The sequence below is a fragment of the Gekko japonicus genome, unplaced genomic scaffold (assembly GCF_001447785.1).
Source record: "Gekko japonicus isolate JY-2015 unplaced genomic scaffold, Gekko_japonicus_V1.1 scaffold4344, whole genome shotgun sequence".
NCBI classification, from domain to species: domain Eukaryota; kingdom Metazoa; phylum Chordata; class Lepidosauria; order Squamata; family Gekkonidae; genus Gekko; species Gekko japonicus.
In genome coordinates this window covers 71,301-77,728 of record NW_015173267.1, presented here as the reverse complement: position 1 = coordinate 77,728, position 6,428 = coordinate 71,301, and the positions used below count along the sequence as shown (strand labels likewise).

At 46.8% G+C, this 6,428-nt stretch overlaps 1 long non-coding RNA gene across 1 annotated transcript; it reads left to right on the top strand.

Annotated features, from left to right (window-relative positions):
• Nucleotides 1–1,585: 1,585 nt before the first annotated feature.
• On the top strand, nucleotides 1,586–3,146 carry LOC107120175. The gene is made up of 3 exons (XR_001482818.1): nucleotides 1,586–1,685; nucleotides 2,143–2,236; nucleotides 3,093–3,146. It is a non-coding gene; the product is annotated as an uncharacterized LOC107120175 (long non-coding RNA).
• Nucleotides 3,147–6,428: the final 3,282 nt, after the last annotated feature.

Here is a 6,428-nt window from a genome sequence, read left to right as displayed (position 1 = left end):
GACGACTGAGGGGTGACATGATTGAGGTTTATAAGATTATGCATGGGAAAGAGCAGGTAGAGAAAGAGGTACTTTTCTCCCTTTCTCACAATACAAGAACTTGTGGGCACTCCATGAAATTGCTGAGCGATCGGGTTAGAACGGATAAAAGGAAGTACTTCTTCACCCAAAGAGTGATTAACACTTGGAATTCACTGCCACAGGAAGTGGTGGCGGCTACAAGCATGGACGGCTTCAAGAGGGAATTAGATAAGCATATGGAGCAGAGATCCATCAGTGACTATAACACAAGGTATAGATAGGGACTCTGGGGCAAGTGATGCTCTGTCTTCTTGGTGCTTGGGGGGGTCAACAGTGGGATGGCTTCTAGTGTCCTGGCCCCACTGCTGGACCTCCTGATGGCACTGGTATTTCTGGCCACTGTGTGATACAGAGTGTTGGACTGGATGGGCCTTTGGCCTGATCCAACATTGGCATCTCTTATGTTCTTATGTTCTTATGTCACAATCCTGGTATTCCCATTGGCCCCACTGGTGGACCTCCTGATGGCACTGGTATTTCTGGCCACTGTGTGATACAGAGTGTTGGACTGGATGGGCCTTTGGCCTGATCCAACATTGGCATCTCTTATGTTCTTATGTTCTTATGTCACAATCCTGGTATTCCCATCCAAATATGAGCCAGGGCCACCCCAGCTTAGCTTCTGAGGTCTGACGAGATCGGACTAGTCTGGGCTATTCAGGGCCCGTACCGGATTCCAAAGTGAGTTTTGGTTGCCTATCCCTGATCCAAGTGAATGGCCACCACCACAGCCTAGGACAGTGAATTCCACAGCTTAATCTGCCAGGCGTTTGGTTGAGGGCAGCAACGGTTCCATCCTGGCACTCCCCCCACTCCCCCCGCCCCCGGTGAGATAGCGGTATTAACTGGCTTTTCTTGCACCATCTCTAGCTACATTTTTCTTACTGGCTTTAACTTGTTTTTAATTGATGTTTTATGACCAGGTTGTACACTGCTCTGAGCCTGGCTTGCTGGGGGAGGGGGACTGGAGGGGGGGGGATCCAAATAAATAAATAAATGTTGCTGATGGGCCAAGGTTTCCTCACCCCACTTACAAGGCTGTGTACATTTCCAGCATCTGTAGAGCTGTTTCATAATTAGCGTATGGCATGAATCTCATCTGTTATCTTAAACTGGGTTTCCAGATTGCAGGGACTGAGATGTGTTGAGGGTTTTGCTTTCATATTTGATCATGAACATGATGTGCAAAGGTGAATTTGCTTTCATGTACATGCTCTGGCCAGCTCTAGCACCTTGTCACACCTTGCCAAGCCCATAGCTATGGGATTCTGGGAAATGTGGAATGGAGCAGCATATACCTGGGTTGGAGTGAGGTCTGTGCATGTGTTGGTTAATTAAGGAGTGTTCTTTATTTGCTATTGGCCATGTAGCTACTCGGATCTCTCAAAGGACTGGAGTCAGGACTCCAAGGAGGAGTGTAAGCAGACAAGAGGCTGAGCAGGTAGAGAGGGAAGCCATAGACGAAGCGATTCAGCAACCTGGTGATGAAAGTAAACCAAGAGAACTGTCGGATTTGGAAAGTGATGCAGATGTGGTGTCTGAAATTGAGATGGAACCTGAAGTTGAGGATGTGTCAGAGGCTGAAATGGACTCAGAGAATAACGGTGAGAAAGACTCATTTGATGGGAGCGGTGAGATGGGGAGGGTGATTGGGGTTGCAGACTCCGATGCTGGCACGGACCGTCGGGCTTTGAAGCTGGTGCTTAATGGAGCCCATTCTTGCAAATCCTTCTCCAGAAAACTGGGAACCTTGTAGTTCTCTTGAGGGTGCTCCAAAGGGATTTGCCAGAAAACTTAATTCTCCCCCAGTACTTGTACACGTTCTTGAATAATTTCTTATATCCCCTGTGTGCCAAGATGGTAGCTGGTCTTACAGCTTGGCTTCCTTCCAGTCCTGTGAAACTTAGTGCTCTTCAAATCAGAGAATCCCAGTACTTCTGGCTTCTGCTATGAGATGCTGGGTCAGCTATGAAAAAGGAGGTGTCATGCCAACCCGCTTCCTGCCAACCCATAGGCTGTTTCTGAGCTGACTCTCAGATTACTGTTTCCATCCCCCATTAGAGCCACCTGTGAAGACAGCAGCATTTGTACGCAGAAAAGCCTTCCAGTGTACCTCATTGCTGTCCAGCCCACACACTCCGAAAGCTGTCTCCAAGTAAGTACAGAGCCGCAACTGGGAAGAACTGAACCTTGGTTCAGAACCAAGCTGCTGAGGCTGGGAGGTTTTGGCTGTGGCCTGAGACACTCTGCCCTGCAGCACAGCAATGGCCTTTCTGGCCAGCCCTCATAGGGAGCATAGCAATCCATTTCTTGGCTGTGGCTGCAGTGTGTAACTTCCGAGCACCGAAGTACCACTGCTTAATTCTGCCGGGAAGCCATGCCCTCTAGCCCATAAGTCCTGCTGCTAGCCTCGGGAGTGACAGTGGCAGCTGGTAGGTTGTTCAGCGATAAAGGAGAGGTACTCTGTACATGCTCAGTTTTGCCTCAGGCTCTTCTGCAGTTCCTCTGACTCTGTGCCCCTCCTGTTAGAACAGCCCCGAAACTGCTGCTGCTGCTAGTGCTAGGATGGACCCCCAAATAATGTTCAGTTAAACGGTAAAGCTTCCTATACACTCTTCTGCCAGGTTGGTTTCTGAGCAGATCTGCCTTATGGGTTTCTTGAGTTGCTGGTGTGACAGAAAATCCAAGAAGCCCAGAGCAGCTGGCTGGTATTTTTTCTGGTGTCTCCAAGTGAGCCAACAAGCTGTACACACCTAACCGTTCAGGCATTCTGCTGTAGTGAAGTGTGATATCCGCAGAGAGTTTTATCAGTTCACCTGTCAGGAAACCTGTGGCATTATCACATATGCGATGCGACGAATCATTGTTTCCACATAAAAGTAATATGAAGCTTCTCTTAAAGTGAATATAATTTTTCGACATGAGGATTATTCCCTGAGCTTTGTGATACGCACCCGTTTCTTTGCTGTGGAGCTTGTTGCTTTAAGATAGGTGGGTTGTTTCTCTCAAAGGTCTGCTTCCAAACAGCCCTCAAAGAAACAGGTTCCAAAAGAATCCAAGAAGGCACGCAGAGAAAAACGTCAGCCGGGACTCCCCAGCAGCTGGGTGAAAAAGATTTTCAGCCACTATGCAAAGATGCCAGTGGCCAAGGATGTTGTCCAGGCTGTGGAGAGATGGTGAGTAGGGGTGAGCGCTCGGTATAAACCTGATAAATATTTTCTCAGCCGATCACTGAGGGGACGAGTGATGGAAATGGAGGATGGGGGCACCTTCTGGGAACCATGGAATCGGACCCCCTGGTCCAATCTTTTTGAAACGGGGGGTTTTTTTAGAGGGGGGGGGGGGGGGGGTTGAGGAGAGGCACCAGCAGCTATGCTGCATATTTAGTGCCTCTACCTCAAAGAACAGCCCCCCCCCCAGCCCCAGATACCCCTGGATCGATTCTCCATTATAGCCTATGGGGACAATTGATTATAATGGTCCCCATAGAATATAGTGCAGCTGAAAAAAAATCACAAATACCGAATACCGAAATTAGAATATCAGGAAGTACTAATATTTTTTGGGTTCAGTATACCCAAACCCCCAAAATACCGGGGTTTTGTGTGCACACCCCTAATGGTGTGTAATTTCATAGATTAATGCTCTGTGGGAAGGGGGTGTCTACCAAAACAATGTGAGGAGCAGGAGACCCAGAGCATTTTGATACAGCATCAAGAATGTTATGGAACCAGATTCCAGCATCATCACTTATTTCTCACCTTTTTGAAGGTCTTCTTGCTTGAGCACCTAATTCCGCAGGTGTGCATGGGGCTGAGATTCTCTTTTTGGGATGCCAGGGTAGTGCAGTCCATTTCCCAGCAAGGGGCAGTTGCAGCCTGCCCAACTCACTTCCTGCCCCCACTTTCTAGTGTCAGCCTGTACTTCAAGCATCTGAGTGATGACCTGGAGACCTACGCAAATCACGCTAGAAGGAAAACAATAGAATTGGCCGATATGGAACTTCTCATGAGGAGGTAAGGGATGACTGCCTCCTTTCAAGGGACGCGGCACCAAAGAGCAGTGCTGTTCTAGATCTGCACTGTGTGTTTCTGAAAACAGGTCTCCCCAGAAGCAGGCGGATGGGCTTACTTTACTCATCAAGTGGTTCGGGGGCAGTAAACCTCTGACTTCTAGTGCAAGGTGGCAAGATCAGGGGAGGCCTTGCCCTCTGTGTGTTTGTTAGCTCTCTACAGCAGTTTGTTGGCCACTGTGTGAAAAGGGATGCTGGACTAGATGGACTGATCCAGCAGAGCTCTTCTGATAATCTTATGCTTCTGCTTCTTTTGGACTAACATGATGCTTCATAGATATAACTTGACATGCTAGGAAATCTAGCTGGCTTCTCAACAGTCCAGGCCTTCAGTCAAAGTTGTTGATGGCAGTGACTAGAATGTATATATTTGGTAGTAAATTCCTTGTCCATCTCATAGCGAATGCTCTTTGTAAACTGGATCTGCTTTGGTTTGATAGATGCAATGATCAGTGATCAATACGAACTCAGCAATACACTCCCCCCCCCTCTCTTCTTCCTTCTACCTAGGCTGGTAACTGACAAGATCCCTTTAAATGTCCTGATAGAACATCACTTGCCTCTGGAGTATAGAAAACTGCTCATTCCTGTTGCTTCCAGTGGAAATAAAGTTATCCCACTCCATCCACAATGAGATTTTGGCAGAGTGCCTGATGCTCAAGGCAGATAAGACCCCGTTTAATTAATCAAATGCAGGCCGGAACCAGCATGGAGATGGGACCCTACCAGCAAACCTGGCTGTACTTAAGAGGGGATGCAGAAAAACCTCGGAAGTGTGAATAATTTATCTGATGCCCTTCCCTTCAAATTTCTGTGGTACACAAGCCACTTTGTTCTTTTTAACTGTACTTGTAAATAAAATGTTTTCTAGAACACATAAACTCTGCGGTTTCAAGTGTGGTTTAACAAGATATGTGATATTCTGTCTGCCTACTGGTGGGAGCAGGGGGTCAAGAGGCTTGCTTCCTGATAGATAACCTTGCAACACCAAAGACAAAACTGGATCAGATTTTCATTGTATTTCTAACACAGAAGAGTCTTTAGCTGTTTCGAAAACTGAGTTAACGAAATAGGAAGAGTTGTTCAAATTCATTATTTCAGATTAACTCTCAGACATAGTCCAAAATTTCCACAAAGTTATTTCACAGGGCATTCCCTAAAAATGGCCTGGAAGAAAATATGTTGACCCCGGGGTATGACAATTACTAGGGTTTAACAGTTTCATGCCCCATCTTCTGCCTGCAAGTAATGCTGCTAATTGATGTGTTACAAGCCCTAACCCCCATATTTGCTCAGACAAGTTCCAAACACACAACGAGCTGCTGTAGTTTTACCAGACCAAGACTAAGCTCAGCATGAATACTGTGTTTGCTGCCAGAAAGAGACAGAATGGTTTTATTTACACTTCTGGAAATCCCAACAGGCAGCAAATGAAAAATTTTTTCCCCCAAATCTGTCTGCCACAAAGTTTCAACATCCTGTTTTCATGACTCGTTCTTGATAAGGGTTTCTTCATGTGATCAAGTAGGGAGTCCATAGGCAGGGTAGAGTGGGGTGCGCCAGTTTGAACTTCTAGCCTGTGTCAGAACAAAACCCAGTCTCTTTATAACCTGAGGTTGGTTAATGTGTTTTGGGAAATGGTATGGTCTGAACAGGATGCTCACATGGTTACGAAAACAAGCAACCATAGATGATGGAAAATCTTATAGCAGACCTTGATTCTGTAGAGCTGTCTCATGTTCTGCTGGTGAGGGGGAGATGGTCTGGGATTACTGCTACAGCCAGAGGCCCTAACCAAAAAATGTTAGGACATTTGAGCTAATTATCACCTGGGTTTTTTTTCAAGGCAGTATCATTCTAGATCAGTGCTCCATAAAATGTACTGTTTGGGTAAGAGGAGGAAAGGATGCAAAAGAAGACACAAGTCAGGCGATAGAATCTGTCTCTTCTGCCCCAGGCAGCGCACCCCTTAACTCTCCTGGAATAGCTCCTTGTCATTTGAAGTCCAGGCTTGCAAGCCTTTGCATCACCACGTCTACAGGCAGTGAGAAAGCAGAATCCAGTTGCTCTCTGGAAGTTTGGAAAACATGGATGAGGTATGACTCCAGGGTCTGGTCAAGCAAGCCAGGGTCAACTATACAGAAAGCTGCCCTCAGGTCATCTGGTCTCACTTCCCTGTGTTACAAAACAAACAGTTAATGGTGGGTATTGATGCATAAGGAAGACTTGCTGTCATATTCAGAAGTCAGGGCCTTTCCTGGGCCCGCTGTTCTTT